This window comes from Carcharhinus amblyrhynchos, chromosome 25, assembly GCF_965287045.1.
Source record: "Carcharhinus amblyrhynchos chromosome 25, sCarAmb.v2.hapA, whole genome shotgun sequence".
Taxonomy (NCBI): domain Eukaryota; kingdom Metazoa; phylum Chordata; class Chondrichthyes; order Carcharhiniformes; family Carcharhinidae; genus Carcharhinus; species Carcharhinus amblyrhynchos.
This window is the reverse complement of record NC_137348.1, coordinates 31,967,069-31,992,446: the sequence shown is the minus strand read 5'-3', so window position 1 is coordinate 31,992,446 and position 25,378 is coordinate 31,967,069. Positions and strand designations below refer to the sequence as shown.

At 41.7% G+C, this 25,378-nt stretch overlaps 1 protein-coding gene across 5 annotated transcripts in view; it reads left to right on the top strand.

Moving 5' to 3' along the window:
- Window positions 1-25,378, top strand: part of astn2 (astrotactin 2) — a 1,598,826-nt gene that overhangs the window by 832,101 nt on the left and 741,347 nt on the right. The window lies entirely within an intron of this gene.

Sequence of the window (25,378 nt, the reverse complement as noted above, 5' to 3'; positions counted from 1 at the left end):
CAAATTTAAAACAGAGTTGAGGAGAAACTACTTCTCCCAAAGGGTTGTGAATGTGTGGAATTTGCTGCCCCAAAATGCAATGGATACCGGGACAGTGAGTACATTTAAAGAAGAGTTAGACAGATTTTTATTTGGTAATGGGTTGAAGGGTTGTGGGGAGAAGACAGGAAAATGGGGATGAGGAGCATATCAGCCATAATTGAATGATAGAGTGGACTGGATGGCCAAATGGCCTAATTCTGCTGCTATGTACCTTATGAACTTATAGTGGTATTTTGTTTTTTGTTTGTAATTGACAAACGTTGTTGCTAATTTTCTTACTGTACATGTTAACTATATTCTTAAATAAACTTTGTTTGATAAAAGCTCCCTAGTGGGTCACTTGAATTATACCTGAAGTGAAACATCTCTTGCTTATCCTAGCCAAACTCAAGATGCAAAACTTATGGTTCAGACGGGCTTCATAAAACACTTTGGAGTTTTCTAACCTGAACCATAACATGACACATCTGCTAAACTGACAATTGAGTGTAAACGAATCAATAATATTCTGCAGCAGCACTCAGACATTTAAAAGTCATTCCAATTATTATTTATTTCACAGCAATTTTTTAGGCCTTGAAGCTCTCAAAACAGAAATCAATTCACAAAGCAAGTAATGTTGTGAAGGAAGAAAGTTCAGAGGCTGATAGCTTGCAGTTATATGTCAATTGAAAATGCCCTTTTGTACAGTGCAATCGTTTGTTTGCCACCATTTCCAAGAGAATTAAATTGATCCTTTCAGTGGCCTGTCATTTTTATATAAAGCTGCGGCTGAATGGATTGGAGTTCCTGAGGTTTTGAAGGAAATTCATGCATTAGCTTCATTTCTGAACTGTTTTTCTTTCAGTCTATTCTGTTTCTCTTTGGGTATTTTAGTCAGTCATCACTCTAGGTATATTATCTCCAATTTGCAGAGAAAAGCGAAAATGGCCTTTGAGAGTTTATAGTAAAAACCAGTCACTTTAGTTAATACAGCAATTTATTAAAGGCCCCTTTACAGTCAACAAGCACCATACTCAATCTGTTGACAGTCAGACAATTTTGCAACTGTTAAAGATGAAGAGGTGCATTTTGAATTAGCCACATGAAGCAGACATTAGTCCGATACTGTGCTTCTCTAAATAATGCTTTAACGGTCGTTATTTTACCATGAGACAGTTCTTTGCAAAGGACATCATCAGGATCGTTGGGATAGTGATTTAAAGTTTATTTATTGGTGTTACAAGTAGACCGACATTAACACTGCAATGAAGTTACTGTGAAAATCCCCTAGTCGCCACACTCCGGCACCTGCTCGGGGTACACTGAAGGAGAATTTTAGCATAGCCAATGCACCTAACCAGCACGTCTTTTGAACTGTGGGAGGAAACTGGAGAAAACCCAAGCAGATACGAGGAGAATATGCAGACTCCACACAGACAGTGACTCAAGCTGGGAATCTAACCTGTTTTTTTTTGTGTGGGGGGCTGTTTTTCAGTCTAACAGGCTGTTCAGGCTGACAGGCAATTGCAAATGTTCCGAAAGATAGGCCAGCACTCTTTGAAAGCCGCAGCAATGCTGGGTTGTTTGTTTCAGAAATTAAGAATCCAATTGTTATTAACAAGTTGGTGTAGAGATTATTCGCACAGTACATTTGAAAAATCTCTTGGAAAACTTGGGTATTTGGCTGAAGTGGCCAAGTTTAATCTTTTGATGTACATGAATCCACTGGTAATGGATTACGTTTAACTGTATCAATTTGATGGACTCCGTGCTTATTATTTTGGCATACCATATCCTCACAGTCATCCTTCCCCATTGTAGCTTTTGTTATTCCAAAGGTATCGTCGTGCTCTGGTTTCGTTTCAGATTATCTTCAAACTTGTTGTCTAATCCTTCTTATGGATATTTTCATAACAGTTCCAAAGCAAGCAATCCCTACTCTTCTCTGAAAACATCGAGTGTGCTATGCTTTAATATCCTCCGTGACTTGAAAAAAGCTCCTGTATCAGCAAGTGTATAATCTCCTTCCATGACTGAGATACCTTGCCACCTGAACGCTCTGTTCCAATATCATTCACACACAGTTATTTTGGGCTAAAACAGCAGTTCAGGGCTATTGTACCCATGTAACTTTCTGATGGTTCCCAACATAGCACTATTCAATAGATGCTGCCCTGAAGTCTTCCCCTCCTCCCTTTTATGTCAACAAATATTCAAAGCAATATTTATCAGTGCACCACGGTGAGCCAAGGGGCCTCTTTCTATGATTCTATCTGTGCTGATGGACAGAGACCCATATTTTCACAGAGTTGTGGAGACTCAAATTGTAGACTGACCCCGGATCAAGAAGTCTCACTCCTATTTCAAACAGATCCCATGTTTTACCAAGAGGGGAAAACGTACAGGAAGTGACTTATGTGAGCAATCTGAAGCCCATGATGAAATAAAAACAGAATAGGCTAGAACCCACAAAATATGTCAGGAATGAGTGTTGGAGTTATGAATCTTTAGCATAGTTGTAAAAGCTCTTGAAGAGCGAATGAAGTCTCTACAGCCATGCTGACAAGTTATTTAAATATCAAGCTCTTCCAAAATTAACAAATGAGCTCCTTGTTTGAGGTTAAAAGAAAACTGAAGCCGTGAAGTTATTTAAATTCCAACCCTTTAAAAGATAAAACAAATACGCTGCCGTGTCAGTGAGAGGTGCAAGAATATCTGCTCTGCAGTTACAATAGTTGTATGTTCACTTTTCTCTAAGGGCTATCATTATGTCATTACGTATTGCTGCTTTTCATAACCTATCATTATCTCAGTAGGGTATTCTAAATTCACTGTTTGATTGACAGCACAAAGAAGTTATTAAAAGACTGGTTGTCTTGGTGGGGTTATATATACACATTTTACTTCAAGGGTTTTTAAAATGACTGGGGGGAATTTATTGGGAGTGCAGAATGGGAAGTTTGGCATTGCAGGTGATTGAATTAGGCCGGAGCTGGAATTTAGATTTCCAACTCCATTTAGAATGATCATGTCACTTTGATTTGCCTATCGATTGGGCAAATCAAATTAGTAATAATGCTATAGAGGAGGAATTTCTAGAGTGTGCACAATTATGGTTTTCTGGACCAATATGTTGAGGAATCAACTAGAGAATCCTGGACTGGATATTGTGTAATGAGAAAGGAATAATTGGCATTCTAGTTTTGCAAGGGCGCTGAGAACGAGCAACCCCAATATGATAGAAGTCTTCATCAAGATGGAGAGTGATGTAGCTGATTCTGAGACTAGCATCCTGAATCTAAATGAAGATTTCTATGATGATATGAGAGCAAGTTGGCTATGACAGATTGGATAGTGTTACTTAAATAGATGATGGTGGAAAGGCAATGGCAAACACTGAAAGAGCCCATGGGTAAATGACTAAAATTGTTCATTCTTGTCTGGTGCAAATCAAAATGGGAAAAGTGGCCAAACCATGGCTTGCAAGTTAAATGAGAGATGATATTGGATCCAACTGTTCCTCATTCTTGTGATGAATCTTACGAACTCATGGTAAGTTTTACCAATGAAAAACTTCGTGCCACTTGTCTCCTGTGCGCACAGACACTTTAATTATAAACATGCAGGAAATGGGAAAAAGCAAGAACATGGAAATGGTGCAAGTTCAGTTTCTGCTATGAAACTGAAGCAGATTTCTGATAAAATTCACCCTTGACTGGGCTTTCAAAATTTTTTATAGTGAAGTTTGTAATAAATATTTAAAACTTTTATTTTATTTGATCTCATCAAAGCTCCTGATGTTTTTCCATGCAAGATACTGGGTGAGTAAACATGTAGGGTTTATGGGCGGAGGGTAATGGGTGAGGGCATGAGTTGGCATTAAGCTAGCATAGAGACTGTAGGGAGCCTTGGAGATGAGTGGGGGAAAACATTTGGCATGAATTGGCATGGATGGCGTTTGGGGAGTGTGTAGGGGATCTGAGGGTTAGAGGGCTTAACGTTTACCAGAACAACTGGGATGAGAACCAAGGTGGGCCTTTTAAACAGCCTCCTTCAGGACCTGTAGCCCCTGAGACCAACTCCAATCTACACCCGAGGGTAGGGAGCTCAATTCCATCCTACACCCCCCCCAGATCAAAGAACCTGCCAAACAGCTGAGTTTCTCCCAAGGTGGGGACAGTGAGCAGAGAAGTTTCTCAACCCTGGCCTCTTGAGTCAGAAGTTAAAATCAGGGCCACAGTGTCTGAACAGGCAGTTCTGAAGGTCCTTTTCACAAACAAGACAAGAGAGTAACGGCGATGCAAGAGAATACTTGATGGAAATTATTTTGCATCAGGGTGATACATTATGAAAAGCTGAACTTTATATGTAAACAATTACTTTCAGCAAATCTTGATGGAAGTTGTTAAAAAGAAGAATTTATTTCTCTAAACTTCAAGCAATGCCATTGTATTTTATTGGTTTAGACTGAACCTGCTATTTGGCCTCATTCTCACTGGATAAAGAAATCTGAAACACAGCCGCAAAAATAGGACTTGTTCTGACAGATCTTATAGATTTAACTTTATCTGGCCAACCTTCTCAAACTTATAGCCACAATCTGCATCTCTAATTTTGGATTGCTTATTCTCAGCACTATTTTGAAGAGGAACAGTGGTGTTAATCCTAGTGTCTTGGCCACTGTTAATCTCAGTCAACATCATAAAAGCAAAATCCATGATCGCATTGCTGTTTGTGGGAATTTGTCACGTGCAAATATTTGTTGCTGTATTTCCTACACTACCACATTGGCATTGGAGGCAGTTCAGAGAAGGTTCTCAGGGTTGATCCCGGCTTTGGAGGGATATTCTGATGAGGAGAGGTTGGGTAGGTTGGGCCACTGGAGTTTCGAAGAATGGGGGTGATCTTATTGAGACATATAGGGGGCTTCACAGGATAAATGCTGAGAGGATGTTTCCTCTTGCAGTAGAATCTACTCAGATTGAGGGCGTAATCTCAGTGTAAAGGGTCATCCATTCAAGACAGAAATGAGAAGGATTTCTTCTCTGACAGAACATAATAAGAACATAAGAAATAGGAGCAGGAGTAGGCCATCTAGCCCTTCGAGCCTGCCCCGCCATTCAATAAGATCATGGCTGATCTGTCGTGGCTCAGTTCCACATTCCTGCCCTCTCCCCATAACCTTTAATCCCCTCTCTTATCAAAAACCCATCAACCCGCGTCTTAAAAATATTTAGCGAGGCAGCCTCCACCACTTCAACTGGCAGAGAATTCCAGAGATTCACCACCCTTTGAGTGAAGAAGTTCCTCCTCAACTCCGTTCTAAACCGCCCCCCCTTTATCTTGAGGCTGTGCCCCCTAGTCCTATTATCCTTTCTGAGCGGGAAGAGTCTCTCCACCTCTATCCTATCCATCCCATTCATCATCTTATATGTCTCAATGAGATCTCCCCTCATTCTTCTAAACTCTAACGAGTACAAGCCTAGTTTATTCAGTCTCTCCTCATAGCTCAACCCCCTCAACTCCGGCATCAGCCTAGTAAACCTCCTCTGCACTCCCTCCAAGGCCAAAATATCCTTGCGTAAGTACGGCGCCCAAAACTGCACACAGTACTCCAGCTGCGGCCTCACCAATGCCCTATACAGCCGCAGCAAGACCTCCCTACTTTTATATTCAATCCCCCTCGCTATGAAGGCCAGCATCCCATTCGCCTTCCTGACCACCTGCTGCACCTGCAAGCTGGGTTTTTGCGACTCATGCACAAGGACCCCGAGGTCCCTCTGCACCGTCGCCTGCTGCAGTTTTTCGCCACGTAAGTGATAATCCTTCCTACCATTATTCCTACCAAAGTGGACCACCTCGCACTTGCCAACATTAAATTCCATTTGCCATTTCCTGGCCCATTCGCCCAGCCTATCTAGATCCTTCTGTAGACTCTCCACACCCTCCACGCAATTTGCCTTTCCTCCAATCTTGGTGTCATCAGCAAATTTCGACACCTTACACTCGGTTCCCTCCTCCAGATCATCTATATAAATGGTAAATAGCTGAGGCCCCAGCGCCGACCCCTGAGGCACTCCACTAGTCACCATCCGCCAATCCGAATAGCACCCATTGAGCCCCACTCTCTGCCTCCTATTTGACAACCAATCTTCTACCCACGCTAACACCCTACCCCCAACTCCCTGTCCCCTGACCTTCTGCAATAACCTCCTGTGAGGTACCTTGTCAAACGCTTTCTGAAAATCCAGAAAGACCACATCCACCGGCTCTCCTCTATCCACCGCCCTAGACACATCCTCATAGAACTCCAGTAAATTTGTCAGACACGACTTCCCTTTAACGAAACCGTGCTGCGTCTGCTCTATCAAGCAATTCCTCTCAAGATGCCTCGCTATTTTGTCCTTGATGACGGATTCTAACATTTTACCTACAACAGACGTTAAACTAACCGGCCTATAATTCCCAGCCTTTTGCCTGGCACCCTTCTTAAACGACGGCATAACATTAGCCGCTTTCCAATCTTCCGGCACTTCCCCGGAATCCAGCGACATCTGGAAAATAACCACCAAGGCATCCACTATCACCTCCGCCATTTCTTTCAGAACCCTCGGATGCATTCCATCTGGTCCTGGCGACTTGTCCACAATCAGTCCCTCCAGTCTGTCGAGCACCTCCTCTCTAGTAACAATAATGTCATTAAGACCCTCCGGTCCTACCACCTTTCCATCTCTAACACCCGGCAAATTATTCACGTCCTCCTCCGCGAAGACAGAAACAAAAAAGTTATTCAGGACCTCAGCCATATCCCCATCCCCTACCACTAAGTCCCCCTTCTCATCCTCTAAGGGACCAACGTTCACCCTAGCCAGCCTCTTCCTTCTTATATATTTATAAAAACTCTTGCTATCCTTTTTTTATATTAAGCGCAAGCCCAGCTTCATAGTTTCTCCCACCCTTCTTTATCACCTTCTTTGTCAATCTTTGTTGACATTTAAACCTCTCCCAATCCTCTTCTCGCCCACTACTCTTTGCTATTCTAAATGCCTCTGCTTTTAGTTTAACACTTTCCTTCACCTCCTTCGTTATCCACGGCTTATTACCTCTCCTCCTACTGTCCTTTTTGACCATCGGAATAAATTTCCGCTGAGCACCAAGAAAGATCTCCTTAAAGATCCTCCACTGCACCTCGGCAGACTTACCTTCCAACGCGCTCCCCCAGTCCACATTCGCCAATTCTTCTCTCATCCTACCGTACTCCCCTCTGTTCAAACAAAGGACGCGTGTCCGGGAACCCACTTTCTCCTCCTCCATCTGCACCAGAAACTCCACCATACAATGATCACTCTCCCCAAGAGGATCCTTCACTGCAAGGTCCCTAATTCTCATTACATAGCACCAGATCCAAGATAGCTCGCTCCCTCGTCGGCTCCAACACACACTGTTCGAGGAAACTATCCCGGCAGCATTCCAAGAACTCCTCCTCGAGCCCACCGCGTCCAACATGGGTCGACCAATCTATATGTAGATTGAAATCCCCCATAACTATGGCCATCCCATTCCTGCACGCCGCACTTATTTGCGCGTTAACAGCCCGCCCCACCTCCAGATCATTATTCGGGGGCCTATAGACGACACCCACCAGCGTCTTCCTCCCTTTGCTGTTCCTAATCTCTACCCACAACGATTCCGCTTTCTGCTCCTTGGCTCCAATATCATCCCTTGCTACCACCCTGATGCTACAGGGTGGTAATCAGCAGAGCTATGCCCCCCACTTTTCCCTCCCGCCTATCCTTCCTAAACACTTGATACCCCTGTACATTCATCTCCCAGTCCCTGTCACCCTGCAGCCACGTCTCTGTAATGGCCACCAGATCGTATCCATTTGTGTCGATCTGCGCCACCAGCTCATCCACTTTATTCCGAATGCTTCGTGCGTTCAGGTAAAGTGCCTTCATCCCAGCCTTCACCTGGACCCTATTTGCCGTAAAGCCACCAACCATACTCACGCCCCCTACTCCCTCTATTATTGGGGCATCCTCGGCCTCTTCCCTTACCTGTACCCTCTCCTCAACTTTAGCCCCCGTAACGTCACCTACCCTCGCACCCTCCCCCCCCCCCCAATTAGTTTAAAGCCCTGTCTTCAGTCCTCTTTACTCGATTCGCCAGCACTCTGGTCCCAGCACGGTTCAGACCAACCCCATCCCGCCCAAACAGGTCCCACCTACCCCAATACTGATGCCAATGCCCCATAAATTCAAACCCATTCCTCCCACACCAATCCCTGAGCCGCCCATTCACTTCCTTAATCCTGTCAACCCTACGCCCGTCTGCACTCGGTTCAGGCAGTAGCCCAGAGATAACCACCTTGTCGGTTCTACTCTTTAATTCCATTCCCAGCTTCTCATACTCCCTCCCCAGATCCTCCGTTTGCATTTTGCCTACGTCGTTGGCACCCACATGTACCACAACGACCGGATTCTCACCCTCCCACTCCAGGTTCCTCTGCAGCCCAGATGTGACATCCCGGACCCGAGCACCAGGCAGACAACACACCCTTCTGTGCACTTTGTCATTGTGACAAAGGACAGTGTCAATACCCTTCACCCCACTATCCCCAATCACTACTACGTTCCTTTTCACCTTCTCCTTGCCTATGCCCTGCTGCATCACTGTACCGTGTGCAGTTTGCTCACCAACCTCACCTCCCTCGTCCTCGTCCACACTGGAAGCAAGAGCCTCAAACCTGTTATGCAGATTGAGAGGCTGAGGCCTCCTCTCCCCACCCCCCCTTCCTCCTCTTCCCACCCTCCTTCCTCCTCTCCCCACACTCCTTCCTCCTCTCCCCACCCCCCCCTTCCTCCTCCCAGCAGCCCCCTCTTGTTCCTGACCCTTAGAGCTAGCCAATCTAGGGGGGGGTGGATGTCACTTGCACCCCATTGACAATGGCACCCTCTCTCCCCTTGATGAGCCTCAGTGTCTGTAGCTCAGAGGCCAGCTCATCTGTGGAATTCTTTACTGCAGAGGGCTGTGGAGGCTGAGTTGTTAAATAAACTCAAGGCTGAGACAGAAATCATAGAAACCCTACAGTACAGAAAGAGGCAATTCGGCCCATCGAGTCCGCACGGACTACAATCCCACCCAGGACCTACCCCCATATCCCTACATATTTTACCCACTAATCCTCTAACCTATGCATCTACAGTCAATTTAGCACGGGCAATCAACCTAACCCGCACATCTTTGGACTGTGGGAGGAAACCAGAGCACCCGGAGGAAACCCATGCAGGCACGAGGAGAGTGTGCAAACTCCACACTGACAGTGACCCAAGCCGGGAATCGAACCCAGGTCCCTGGAGCTGTGATGTAGTAGTGCTACCACGCCACCCAAAGATGTTTAATCAGTAGAAGAATTAAGGATTATGGGGCTGAAGTAGGAAAGTGGAGTTGAGGATAATCAGATCAGTCATGATTTCATACCCTTGTGAGTATAATGGGAAGGATCAGCCATGGTTCCCACGCCTTATCACCAATGTTCACTCTATTTTTTCTTTGCTGTACACAGCCTGCCTCTTGCTTTGTGTGGTCCCTTTAAGGTTGCATGCATGCTGAAGTGAACATTGCTTGTGCAATGTGTTTTTCCTTCCTTGACTGATTGTTATATGGCCACACACCCACATTGATCAGAAAAAGCGTTACTCCTCACCATACAGACCAAAGTGGAAAGAATGTGTATGTGGACACTAAATGGAGATGTGTTTGAGCTCTGTTGTGAGACCCTGCGTGCATACTCAGCTGTTATTCAGTTTCATGAAGAATAAAATGCAAGTTCTCCTCCAAGCTGTCATTCCTTGTATCATCAGTCCTCCACTGCCGCTGGGTCAAAATCCTGCAACTTACTTCCTAAGTGCACACTGGGTTTACCTACATCACATATGGCAGCATGATGGCACAGTAGCTAACATTGCTACCTTACAGTGCCACGGCCCGGGTTTGATTCCAGCCTTGGGACAGTGTCTGTGTGAAGTTTGCACATACTCCCCAGGCCTGCGTAGGTTTCGTCTGGATGCTCTGGTTTCCTCCCACAATCCAAAAATGTGCAGGTATGGTTGATTGGCCATGCTAAATTGCCCGTTAGTATCGGGGGGATTAGCAGGGTAAATACATGGGGTTATGGGATAGGGCCTAGGAGGGATTATTATCGGTGCAGGCTCGATGGTCTGAATGGCCTCTTTCTGCACTGTAGGGATTCTATAGTCTGCAGTGATCCATAAATGCGAGGCAATGCCCACATCCCATGAAAGAGTATTAATAAATCTTGGCAAAGGACCAGATGATACTCAGCAGCTGTGGAACAGTGCCCCAGCAGGATCTGCACCTCCGAGGGAAAAATAATAAATAGACTGATTGAAATCGTGAAATTAATTATTTGTGTGGAAAGCTGTCACAGAGGAAACTTCTGCCATCTACTTTTCTACACATAAATGAGAGCAATCTGGTAAATCAAGAGGAGTTTAGTTTCTTTGGCTGGAAAACTTTACAAAACAGCTACATTCATACAGTGAAGAACTCAAGTATAGCATTAGCAAAGATGTCACTGTAACTAACTGGACCTGCAGCACCAGCGTGTGTGGCGCAGTGGTCAGCACTGCTGCCTCACAGCGCCAGGAACCCGGGTTTGATTCCCAGCTTGGGTCACTGTCTGTGTGGAATCTACACGTTCTCCCCATGTCTGCGTGGGTTTCCTCCAGGTAGTCTGCTTTCCTCCCACTGTCTGAAAGACGTGCTGTTTTAGGTGCATTGGCCATGCTGAATTGTCCCTGAGTGTATCTGAACAAGTGCTGGTGTGTTGAGGGATTTTCACAATTTCACTGATTTGATTTGATTTATTGTCACATGTATTAGTATAAAGTATTGTCTCTTGCATGCTATTCAGACAATGCATACCACTCATAGAGGAGGAAATTAGAGAGTGCAGAATGTAGTATTACAGTCATAGCTAGGGTGTAGAGAAAGATCAACTTAATGTGAGACAGGTCCATTCAAAAGTCTGACAGCAGCTGGGAAGAAGCTGTTCTTGAGTCAGTTGATACGTGACCTCAGATTTTTGTATCTTTTTCCCGATGAAACAGAATGTGTCCGGGCTGCGTGGGGCCCTTAATCATGCTACCTGTTTTGCCAAAAGCGGGAAATGTAGACAGAGTCAGTGGATGGGAGGTTGGTTTGCGTGGTGGATTGGGCTACATTCTGTAGTTTCTTGGGCAGAACAGGAGCCTTACCGAGCTGTGGTAAGAGTGACACTAATAAATAAACTTTAAAAATAACAGAGGAAAACGACCATTGGTAAAATAAAACAATTCATTCAGTGGCACCTGAAAAAGTATCCAGAATGTAATTACGCTTTGGTGCCAGTCAGCATTTCAAATAATAATTTCTGAGATTGATTGTTACAAGCCATGCAGCAATTAAGGAACAGAATATTAGAACATAACCTCAATTAACTCATGTGTTGCCCTTTAATAACTTATATTTTAATCTGGATTCAAAATGCCTATATTTGAAAGCAAAGGCTGCAGCTGATTAGTATGAATACAATTTACTATTAATGATGCAAACTTTCTTAATGTAATTTTACCTGTATGTCATTAGCAATTCATTAACAAATTAATGTCTCCCTACTGATCTCTACAATGTTGGTATAAAAAATGGATCTAGTTAACATTGAAATAACATTGAAGTCCTCCAGTTCTGTTCCCGCACCTTGTGGTGTACTAAGGCAGACTTTCATTTGTTTCCATAGCTTGTAATTCCTGGAATGAGCCCTGAAGAATAAACAATGTTAAAATGAAACTGTGTTATGTGAGGTGACTTAAAATGAGGACTTACTGTAAAACAGAGTTGAGGTTTCAGGGATAGCTAATCAGCATTTGTACCTGGATATATGATCCATTTGATTCACCTTGTCATGGAGATGAGCTTTGAGAGCGGTACGGTATAACAAAGTTCTGAAAACTCCTGCATAAAGTTTGTTTGATGGGATCCAGCAGAGGGAGGGCAATAGGCAGCAAATGTTGTGACATGTTACACAGGAGTGCAGGTGGGAACTCACACATAGATTGAAGAGACTGAATTCAAGAGGAATTGGAATCAGGCTGAAATATTTGCCAAGGGAAGAAATTCCAGGAGAAAATCTTTCTGTGAAAGACTATTCTGAGACTAGACATCGTCAGGCTGAGAACAGAAAATAACTGAAGTAAACTCTTGGGAGTTAAGAATCACCTCAGACGAGTTCCAGCAGAATTAGACATCTACTTAAAAGACAGTTTAAGGTATTATCTGTGAAGTGTGTTTTTGCTTGTGTTAAAAGAAAAAAGTGAACGTGGTTTAAAGTGTAACCTTTTTACAAGGATAATGTTTAATCAACAGTGCTTTAGTCTTTTGTTACAGTGAAAGTCTTATGTGAAATCTGTGTCATCCTTCAACTATTAACTGAAAGTCTGAGTTCCTTTTTGAAAGATATCGGGTCTCTACACATTCTGTTCCAAAGGCCACCATGTTAAAGTCCAATTGTTACTGGAATTGTGGCTACTTTTCTAATTTGTGTCTAGTTCTATTCCGAATTATAAGTGACACAATGGAAATGAAAATCATGAGAGCTGGTTAACTGGTAGTAGATCTGACATTGCCCACTTAATGCCATCTCCAAAAGTTAAAGCTGCTTCTTATAAATGATGAGAGGATTGATGGTGTTTGTGGTATTTTAAAAGAGAAATGCAGACCATGAAACAAGCAAGAGCTTTTATTGGGGAAAGTGTTAGAGGCCCTTGGATCCGACTGACTGTTAGCCTGGCCCAACTGCTGATGATGTCATCAGCACATCATGTGATCAAGCTCTTAAAGGGACAAACATGAATACACAACATTGAGTCATTGGTTTTAAAGGCAAGCAAACAACATCACTTGGTGCTTTAGTCATTATCAAAGAAGTTTGTAAACTTAAATATGTTAAGTTTCAGTGAAGCGGATTTCTGCTCAAGCTGTTTGAGATAAATTTCAGTATCTTTATTTCTATTCAATCCCACTGGAATTAAACAGATACGTGCACACTAAACTTATTTCTCCTTTTTTTGTAATCTTTTCATTTAAGGTCTTTTTTAACCACTTACACTCTATTGAAAAAGCCAAAAGGCTTATATACACAGTACATTGAAAATTACACAATTATTCGGGCTGATATCATAATATGTAGAATTTTGCAAATGTTTATTTCTGCAGGTGTTAAGGGCACGGCTGATGGTAAATGCTGAGTTGTTCAGATCTCAGAAGGAAATCTCAAAACAACAAGCCTGAACTGTGTTAGCAATTTGTATAGTATGAGGAGAGCTTTGAAATCCGGAAAAGATGTCTCTGACGACCTATGATACTTTTATAACAAAATAAATGCTTGTTAAGAAGTAGGGTGGGGGTACCCAAAATAGATAGTATGATTAAGTAAGATGTGGGGATGCCGGTGTTGGACTGGGGTGGGCACAGTAAGAAGTCCCACAACACCAGGTTAAAGTTCAACAGGTTTATTTGGAATCACAAGCTTTTGGAGCACTGCTCCTTCATCAGGTAAGTAACAACCAGCCCAGGAAGGAGCGGCACTCCAAATGCTCATGATTCTAACTAAACCAGTTGGACTTTAACCTGGTATTGTGAGACTTCTTACTGTGCTTAAATGAGACAATGGCTCCACGCTGTAACAACACTTTAAACAGTTGTGAACAATCTTAAATTAAGATTAAGTCAGAGCTAACTCTCCCCAATCTGTTCCTCAACACTTTATAGATCTTAAGATCTATAAAAATGGAGGAACTAATATGACACTGTGTCTTCACAACAAAAACAGAAAGTGCTGGAAAATCTCAACAGGTCTGACAGCATCTGTGGAGAAAGAATAGAGCCAAGGTTTCGAGCCTGGACGACACTTCGTCAGAGTCGGACTGTGCCTTCATGTCAGTAAAGGTTGCTCCTGAGGTTAACCAGCAGTTTGCTTTTCACATCTGGCTTCTTTCGCCATGTTTGCTGGGAATTAAACAGGTATCCTTGCTGATGGCTGCGGTCCAAAGTATCTTCCTGCAGAGGTTTCAGTATCCCCGTAAATACATTTCTTCTCTTTGATCGCTGCCTTATATAACCCAATTTCTTTAGAACTGCTCTCTCCCACACTTAATTAAATTCATCTCCTGGTTTTAGCTTTTAGAATTTAAAAGTGAATTAAACTTATCTCATCCACCTTCCTTTCACACCTTGCCTATCTTATCCTTTGAATCTGGACAACCCATTCAGATCCATTCCTATTCTGTACACATTCTTACAAAAACTTTCTTACAAGAAGACCTTGGATGAACATCTGGTTGCAGTCTTGCTAGGCTCATGAACGTTTCAAATACACATTGTTGATTCACACAGTCACTCTGTCCCTCATCTTAACTATCTTACCAACCGTTTAAAAACATGACCAGAATATAACCAACTGCAAATATGACAATTTCTTGGATTTCCTTGATAAACTTTCCCAGTCCCCAGTTTCCTTGTTAAAAGTCCATTGCTTTTAAGAAAATGTTTTGGCATTTTTTTTTCCACTCAGAAACGATGCAGTGACAATCACATGGTAACATATTATTTGTCACTTGCAAATAATGTGATTGTGGTGAAAATCATGATTCTCGTGGCTCGACTTCCCAAATGAAAGTAGAAATTCAAGAGAGTGCATTTTCATTTCCACAGTGTAGAATGCTTACTGACCTTAAAGCCATTCATAGCTGCATTTCATTTTACATATTGGCCACGCTTTGCTGTGGAAATATAAGTGAGGCTATCAACATTCACTGTTATCAGACAGCAATTTTTGGTGGGCTGCGCATGCTCAACTAAACATGGAAATGTGAGGTTGCTGTAGAAATTGCCCTGCTGTTCCAAAAGCTGTGCCACTTGAGCATTTTGCTGAATGACACGCATGGAAGGGCACAAAGTTACGGTATTCGTCCGTTAGATACCCACCAAACACACCAGAAAAGATTCCAGCTTATCCATTCCAGTCTCAGTGACTGTTCAAAAATACCACGTCTTAATCATTAACAAAGAACGTCTCTGGCAGTGAAATTTAATGTTTACAAGCCTCTTACCTTCAAATTTTAATCAGTGTTGGAGATTTGGGGCAGCACGATGGGCACAGTGATTAGCACTACTGCCTCATTGTTCCAGGGACCTGGGTTCAATTCCCAGCTTGGGTGGAGTTTGCATGATCTCTCTGTGTCTCTGTGGGTTTCCTCCAGGTGCTCTGGTTTTCTCCCACAGCCCAAAAATGTGCAGGTTAGATGCATTGGCCATGCTAAATTGCCTTTTAGTATGCCAGGATGCATAGGTTAGACGGATTAACAATAAATATGTTGGGTTATGGGGATAGGACCTGGATGGGATTGCTGTTAGTCATGACTTGAGGGGTTGAATGGCCTCCTTCTACAATGTAGGGATTCTAAGTCCTTTCTCTGTGTTTATTTTGCTCTACAAACCTCATTTAACACTCAATTACAAATTTCAACCAACATTTCCTGATTCAGATGCGGTGCTGCTTATTAACAATTCTTCAGTCTAATTTGTGAAGCAGATGCACAATCGCAGGCCCTATTCATACTGGCTCCCAATCCCTGTAGGGTTTAATTGTTATACAGTGGCACTTCAGACGTCGTCAAGAGACTTCAGACTTTGTTAGGGTCGGAAGGTATTTATTGATAAAGAGAAGCTACACACAAGGTTTTGTGGTGCCAGGCTGCCTCAGAGCAGCGCGCTGGCTGCTTCAGTCTTTATAGGCTTACCACATGTATTCTGCCACCCTCTGGGAGTGATCACTCACTCACTCGGTTAACATTGGTCCCTCAAATCAGGAGACCTGCTTCTGCTGTACTCCCTTAAACGGGATAGACATCTCAGTCATCAAAGTGCATTGTTTTTGTTTTATAACATATAAGTTCCATTGAGAATATTAATCTGTGATCTTACTGAATGGCAGATCAAAGCTGAAGGGCCAGATTTTCTATTCCAACTCCCAACTCTGCGAAAACCTGACCCCAAGTATTACAGACAGTTGGTGCAGTTTGCTTGCTGCTGAGGGCTGATATAACTGGCTGCCTTTATAAAGTGATGGATACTCTAACTTATTGTTTGTGTGTACGTGTGTGTTTGGTGATGATGATTGCGGTGGAGGGGTGTTTGATTGTCTTGTCAGGAACAGTGTCAGGGCCACTAAAAATTCTATACAGAGAGATAACTGTTTCTTTGCAAAATGCTGTCAACTTTTCTGTGGCTGAGCTTACTTTATGGTCTTGTGATATAATCGCTAAACTATTAATCCCCAGAAACTCAGCGAATGTTCTGGGGGCCTTGGTTCAATCCCACCATCACAGGTGGTGGAATTTGAATTCAATAAAAAATATCTGGAATTAAGAGTCAACCGATGACCATGAAACCATTGGTCGGAAAAATCCACCTGGTTCACTAATGTCCTTTATAGAAGGAAATCTGCTGTCCTTACCGGTCTGGCTTACATATGACTCCTGAGTCACAGCAATGTGATTAACTCTCAACTGCCCTCAGGCAACTAGGGATGGGCAATAAATGCCAGTAACATCCATGCCTGAATGGTTGAATAAATAAAAATTCCCCAATTCACATTTCCATTGCTGAGAAGCCATCATTCATGCGTTTTAATTTGTTTTTGCATGTTTATTTTTTTTTTACCAACTTAATGACTGCAAGGCATTGTTCATTTTCTTTATCTTTCTCTGCCTGCTCCCAGGGAAGCTTGGTTAACCTGCACATTTCACCTGCATCGATGCCAAGAACCCAACACCATTGCCAACTTTATTTCCATTCAATTATGTGTTGCAGTTTCTCCCCATTCTTCACGTCACATCTTTCAAACTTGGAGCTTTTTTTATTTATGCAAACCATCCCATTATCATGATCCAGTGTGCTTGATTCATTTCATTCAATTTTCTGCTGCTGCCATTTTCAATTCATTAAGGTTGTTGGTTTATTTAATTAACTTTGTACCTGACAACTCCTGTACCATTAGTTATTTAATTTGTTTCATCCAGCTCTCAATAATGATGTTTCTAATCATGAGTGAGATTCCACTTTTAGTACTATGAATCAGCAGTGTTTATAATATTTGTTCATGACAGGGTTTAGCGGGCCATTATAATGCAGAATATTATAATGCTCGTAAATCACAAGAAGCAACACTGCAACACATAAAGGAGTGGAATCATACAGCACTGAAGGCCACCGTCCAGCCCATCATTCTGTGCTGGCTCACTGAGAGAAATCCTAATAAGTTCCACATCCTGGTTTTCTTTCTCCCCATTGCCCTGCCAATGTTTCCTTTTAGCGTACATATACATGACGGGGAGAAATGCAGAAGTAAAAAGACGTTTTTGGAGATCAACCAGGAGCAACTAATTGAAGGCAGGATCTCTTTTAGGCTATTTCCCCAATGCAGAAGTGGTTTTAATCAATAGACCAGTCTAGCAGCAAAAGAGTGTGACACACAGTGCGCTAGGTCTCAGCTGGCTCAGTCAGCCAAGTCACTGAAGATCAGTGTAAACCATAAATAACAAGTTGAGACAAAAGTAGACCATAAGATATAGGAACTATTTGGTCCATCAAGCCTGCTCTGCCATTCAATCATAGCTGATGAGTTTCTCAACCCCATTCTTCCACCATTTCCCCATAAGTTTTGATCCCCCTCCCAATCAAGAACCTACCTATCTCTGTCTTAATGACCTGGCCTCCACAGCCTTCTGTGACAACGAATTCCAGAGATTCACCACCCTCTGGCTGAAGAAATTCCTCCTCACTTCAGTTCTAAAGGGTTGCCCCTTTACTCTGAGGCTGTGCCTTCGAGTCCTGGTCTCTACTACTAATGAAAACATCTTCCCCATGTCAACTCTATTCAGGCTTTTCAGTGTTCTTTAAGTTTCAATGAGATTCCCCCTTCATCCTTCTAAATGCCGTTGCGTATATGGTCACCAGAAGATGTGTATTGTAAGTAAGAGGGAGTACAATGAACCCAAAGAGAAAGATGTAAATGCTTGGAGGTAAAGAATCAGATTGTATTCGGGTCCAACAGTTTGCATCTGAAGACACATCATTTGTAACAAGTTGATTCAGTGACTGTGTGGGAGGTTTTACTTTAGAAGAATTTTTGTGGTGTTGTGCAAGTTTGAATTATGGAGTATTTATTTTTGCCAGAGTTAATTAACCTAATGTTATAAATGCCCAAGATGTTCAGTGATATTTGAAAAGGTAATTTCAAAAAAAACCATTACGTTGTCATTTAATCAAACTACTGTAACTGGCACTTGAACCCACTTCCAGTGGCTAAGAGAGCTTTGTTTGATTATACAAATGAAGTCAAGCCTTCAATCTTGACCCTTATAAAACTTGAACAAATAAATTAAGAAGAAGCCGACTAAATTAGCAGCTTGCTATTCCTCACATGCTGCAGCATTTTACAATGGTGCTGGGGTTACTGCATTCATTCCTTAGTTATCTTTGCATTGACTTTTGTGAACTTTTAAGATTTGCTCCCGTAATATGCTTAACCTTGTCATCTGACAATATGGACTACATTTTTGAGACCTGGCTGTATTATTTTCCTTTTGTCTGTTACTTCACAATTGTGCCATTAATGCACCATTCACTCATAAGCATCCAGCAGGGTGGAGGGTTGTGATGGGTCGATACTCACATTACCCAGGAGTTAGAAGTGGTTTCAATAATTCTGGGTAACTATTCCTGTGAGAAAGCTGGAAGTTTGCAATTACAATGGAGAATTTTGGATGGATTCCACTTCAGGGCGATGGAACAATGGAAGTTTGAACACCCCAGGCAACTTGTATTCAGCCCTTGCATGCAGACTTTCAGTGATTGGTGGGTGGGGGATTAGTGGAGAGGCGAGGATTGGAATGCAGCAAAGTATATTTAGGGTACCTCCCCATCTACGATGCTTCATAGCCTAGAATATATGGGCCTATATCTTTAACTTGGGGTGGCACAGTGGTTAGCACTGCTGCCTCACAGTGCTAGGGACCCGGGTTCAATTCCAGCCTTGGGTGACTGTGTGGAGTTTGCACTTTCTCCCTGTGTCTTTGTGGGTTTCCACCAGGTGCTCCAGTATCCTCCCTTAGTGTGAAAGATGTGTGGGTTGGGTGAATTGGCCATGATAAGTTCCCCCTCAGGGACCCAAACAGGAGCTGGAGTGTGGCAACGGGGGGGGATTTTCACAGTAACTTGATTGCAGTGTTAATGTAAGCGTACTTGTGACAAATAAACAAACTTTAAAATAAACTTTATATACCTACATGGGATTTGTAAGGACATTGAGAATCTTGGAATAAGTTTGGATGTAAATGTTATGAATGGAGGTGAATTTAATATGTCTCCAATAACAAAGAGATAATTATATCTTCAAAATGTGCTGCTGGTTTGAGCAGAGTGCAGCGAGGAAACATATATCAAGGTCCACATCAGTGAAGCTGAAAATGTTGTTCCGATCAGTGAGGATTTACTTGTAAAATATTGGCAATTTGTTTACTTCATAAATACAGCCTTTATTTGCAATAAGTGTGTTGCTATCAATGGGTAAGTGCCCTTTTTTAGGAGTCCTGACATTGGTCCCAAACGCACAACTGCACTTCTTCGATGTTGACACACCCACCCAACGACTGCTAGCGGCATGTGGAACGGGCAGGTTCTGACATCAATCAGTACGTAGCTTTGTAATCAACACTATTAAGGATCCATGAGGCACCCTCTCCAGCCCTACCCCCATCAGCACGCTTTAAAGGGATCATGAGCTACTTACATGTTAATTGATGGATTATTTCTCCTGGCTGCTGTTGAAATGGGATCCATTTCTGAAGCTTTGCTATGCTTAGCTGAGGTTTGAATGGCCCACAGGGAATGGGTTAGCTGATGCCGAAGTAATTATTAATCATTTAAAAGCTTGTGCTGAAACAAAATTCTCCTTCAGTCCTTAATCCTGCTTTGATTCCAAATCCGATCTCAATTTGCCATTACAATGACACATTAGCTCTGGTCATGTCCTCAGACAACTAGGCAGGATCAGTCGGATAACACGTGTGTAGTCAGGGCCATTCAGAAAAGTCATTTTGCCTCTGTCCCCTTTCTTGTTAATTGGCCTTAGCTCCTCCTCTGCCAAGAAATTTCACTCCTCTGTTTTCTCTTGATCTGCAACATCACTTTGGCAAAGATACACAGCAGACTGTCTTCACTGATGTTAGAATCCATTTTGACCACGGTTCCAAAGATAACTTTGGTAGTTATGCTGCTGCGAAAACCATTGTAACTTGTTTGAAAACCAGCTGCAAACAATACTGTTCCACTGGATATCCACATCTGAATGGATTCTTTATGCCAGCAGTTAATTTTAAATGATTGTACCATTTATGGCAAACAGTCTTATTTCATGTTGTTGTCCTTTCCTTTGATCCACATTAGAACAATACTTCCACTCTTTAATCTCCTTTGTGAGATCACTCACAACTGTTAATTCATCCACACTTTTCTTTGCATAGATGGTGCACTGTTTTTGATAGCCCTGCAATTTATATTAAGGCAATTTGAACAATTCAGGAACAAGTTTCAGAACAGTCAACTTGTCTTGTATCTGTCTCCACACCTGCTCAATTTCTTTGTCCAGCAACTTGTTCTCTTTCTCCACTTCCACCAGTTTCATGTGGTTGATCGAGACTTTTAGCTGCTGCATCTCAGACCAAATTAACAACAGCTTTTCCCTCCTAACCTGTGCCAACTTTAGAAGGTTATGTTTGCAAAGATGTTGTTTAATTGGAACAGTGTTTCCTGTGACTACATCATGAATAAGCATTCTAGTATCTCCCAACTTATTTCTACATATTTGTCCATGTGATATTAATAACTCTTTCAGGTCAGTTCGATTTTCCTCTGGGAGGTAACTCAATAATCCAACCCAGTTTCTAATAATTTCCTCGTCATCCAAATTAATTTGAGGAGTGTCAAAATCTAGAGTCATCTGAATTTGTTTCTTCATTCTGAGTTATAACCACTGAAATATCCTCCTTCTGCTTTCCTTCCCTATCAAAATACCTTTAAAACCTATTTGCATGACACCACTCTGTGAGTTTTCCTTCTATCGGGTGAACTTATCAAATAATTCACCTCAATCAATTTCTTGTGAATTCAATAAGACCCACTAAACCTTGCTTTTAAAAATTCACCTATCACTGCTAGTAATATTAAGACTTTATCCCCAAGAGCAAAACAATGAATTTTTGATTTCTTATTTGCTTCCTATTTCATCACATGCTGTGCCACTTTTAAATGTTGTTCAGCCAATTCACTAGTTCTGTTCAACCTTTCTTTAAAATTTGACACATTGTCCAATAATGTAGACTCAGAACGCCGACTCACCAATTTCTCTTCAATGAATTGAAGTGATCCTCTTATCTCATGACCAAAAATCAATTCAAATGGACTGAATTTGATCGACTCATTAGATGCATCCCTAATTGCAAAGAGTACAAATGGAATGCCTTTATCCCAATCGTCTGGATAATCTGGACAATTAGTCCTCAACATTGTTTTTAAAGTTCTATGCCACCCCTCTAACGCTCCTGCTATTCTGGATGGTAGTTGATTTAAATTGTTTTATTCCTAAGCTATCCATAAATTCCTTGAATAACTTTGTTGTAAAATTTTATCCTTGATCCGATTGTATTTTTGTGGGTGGTCCATGTCCAGTTAAAAAAAATTAAGTAATTCCTCTACAATCCTTTTAGCTTTCACACTGCGTAATGGAATGCCTCTGGAAACCTAGTGGATACATCCGTGACAGTAAAAAGATATTGATTCCCACTTTTTGTTTTCGGGAGGGGTCCTATGCAATCAATTTAGACCCATGTGAAATGTTCCTCAAATGTTGGGCTGGGTACTTAGGGTGCTGGTTTTATTACTGCTTGAGTTTTCCCTGTGACTTGCCGTATGTATGAAATGACCGGCAAAATTCAACCACATCTTTATGCAGTCCAGGCCAATAAAAATGTTTTTGTATTTTCCTTATTTCCAAATGATCTTCTACTGTTACCTCATGCGCTACTCACAACATCACCTTCACCAGCAATACACTTGATGAACATCTGCCTACTTTTAATCTGCCTGAATATGCAAGTTCTCCATTTCCTCATTAAGACATCATCTTTAAGGTTATAACATTCTGTTATACACTCAGATTCAACTACCATGTTTGCTTTCTGATACAACCATTTTATTTCTATATCCTTCTGTTGTAACTCTGCCAACTTTCCCGAACTGAAAATATCCACCTCATCCTCCAACAGTTCTTGTTCTTTTCTAACCATCTGATCAATATTCATTTCTGATTATTGAATTTAAACATTCTTATCTTCCCGCTTTGATTTCTCCTCTTGTCTTAAGCTGTGACATTCTGACCTTGTTACTACACAATCAGGAAAAATCCCAGGATATGCATCCTTTAACAACTCGGTTGTTTGATTCTCCATTGGCTTTTCAGCCACAGTAGGCATCACTCCCACCTGTTATCCAGCTATATCAATACCCAAGATAAACTGTATTCCTGAACAAGATAATTTCTCTATTACCCCTACCACTTCACCACTCTTCACTGGACTCTCTAACCTCACCTTATATGATGAAATACTGCTCTTCTCACCCTGAATTCTACATATTACTACATTTTCTGGCAAAATTCCTTTCAAACTACATAACTCCTCATCTCCTATCGTCAAAGATTGTCTTGCTCCCATATCTCTTAAAATTCGATCTTCCTTCACCTACTCCTCCTGGTACACCATGGGTCAACATTACCCGCACAAATAAATTCTTATCAATCAACTTCTGATCAGGCTTTACATTCTTTTGTGCCTCTTTCACTTCAACTGGGCTTTCCTTTATCACTTTAGCAAACCCCACTGGCTTATCCTATCTTACTACGTCAGTCTTCCCAGTGCTTTTCTTAAACCACCAACACTGTGGCTTTGTGTAACCTAATTTATTTCAGTGAAAATATCTGAGGCTTTTCATTTCTCTTCCGCCCTCCTCTGTTTCTTTTTTAGCCCGAAGTACACTATCTTTGTTATCTTGCACAAGAAGTCCTTTATCTTTACAACCTGAGGATTTCTCTTTTCCCCAGTTTCTATCCCACATATGCTGAAACTGATGTCAGAAACCAAATTTTGATTTGTAAATTAATTCATAATCATCTGCCATTTCTGCCGCTAACCTTGTAGTTTTAACCCTCTGCTCTGCCACATATGTTTTCATTACATCAGGAAGTGAATTCTCAAACTCCTTCAAAATAATTGTTCCTCTAAGAGCTTCATACATCTGGTCTAACGTCAAAGCCCTCATCCGCCTATCAAATTTACTCTGTTTGATCATTTCAAATTCTAAGTACGTTTGACCAGGTTCTTTCCTTAGATTTCTAAACCATTGTCTGAAGGTTTAGGTTTATATGCATCTAAAATGGATGTTTTCACTTTATCATAGTTCCCATATACTCCTCTGATAGTGATGCAAACACCTCATTACCTCTACTTATCAGTTTTGTTTGAAGCAGTATACCCATATAGTCTGTGGCCATTTCATTTGATTAGCCACTTCCTCAAATGAAATGAAAAAAGCTTTTACATCTCTCTCATCAAACCCTGACAATGATTGAACATATTTAAATAGATCCCCACCAAATCTTTGACTACGATGCTGTTACTCTTCTTCACCATCATCACCATACTCATACTGTACTTTACCCTCTGCCTCCACCAATTTACACTGCAGTTCTTTTTTTATTTCCAGTTTCTGAAGTTCAAATTCTCTCTTCTTTTTTTCATTGCCTGCAATTCAAGCAGCCTCATTTCTTGTGTTTTTTGTTTTTTCTCTTTGGCCTTTTTTGCAGCAATGGCATCCTTTTCGTTGGCTTTCACTACTTTCTCTCTCTCTTTTATTTCAAAGTCAGGCTGTTTTAATTTTTTTTCATGTTCAAACTGTTTCATTTGGAATTGAATTCTAGCCATTTCCAATGATTTTGACTGCATTTCTGGCTATTTTAAATGCTGAGCTGTCGCCAGAATGATCTCCCCCTCCCTTATGCTGTCAACGGCAATATTTGTGCCCATTCCAAAAGCTTTGCTTTTTATTCACCTTTTGTTAACCATCCTGCATGACTTCTTCCACTCCCAGGAAATTCTTATCTCTGAAAGCACCATTATTCCACAAGGCAGTCCCTATTTAAACCTGAGTAAAACACTGGAAAATAAAACACAACTATACTCACCTCTCACTGTCTTTGAATCCAATACTCCCAAACCAATCAAGGAATATTGGTTTTAATCCCACAAAAAGCCCCAAAATGTTATAATTCAGTTCAGAAGAGTTTTATTAAATCTGCCTGGGTTATGAGTTTTGCAATTTAAATTTGGTTAGGGTGAGCCTGAGATGTTTTACTTCAGGTATGATTCAACTGACCCACCGGGAAGCTTTTATCAGTAAGAAGGCTCACAACACCAGGTTAAAGTCCAACAGGTTTATTTGGTAGCACAAGCCACAAGCTTTCGGAAAACTGCCCTTGATCAGGTGAGTGGGAGTTCTGTCCACAAACAGGGTGAACAGAACTCCCATTCACCTGATGAAGGGGCAGTTTTCTGAAAGCTTGTGACTTGTGCTCTCAAATAAACCTGTTGGACTTCAACCTGGTGTTATGAGACTTCTTACTGTGTTTACCCCAGTCCAACGCCAGCACCTCCACATCAAAGTTTTTATCAAACAAAGTTTATTTAAGAATACAGTTAATATGTATAGAAAGAAAATTAGCAATAACTTTTATCAATTACAAATTAGACAAAAAAAAACCCATGATATTGTATCACCCTTGACACATATATAAAATGTTCCAACCCAAACAAACCTCCTTAAACAAAACCCTTGCCACAGGTTTAACACAGAAAATATGAATGCTCACATGATGTTGGAACTTAACCCTTTGGTTGGAGAATTGAAACTCTGACTTCCCAGCCTTGTAACTTGCAGCAGCCCTCAAGGTACACACGCACACAAAAGTTTGAAGCCAGAACAGTTTCCCAAAACACCAGCGAGAGGGAGGGATTCTAGTTACTAGCTAGCAAACCACCAAGAGCAAAATTTTCGTCCAGGAAGACAAGGGCCTGCTGCCAGCTTGCCAGCAGAATTTACAATACCGTGGAGAGAGAGAGAA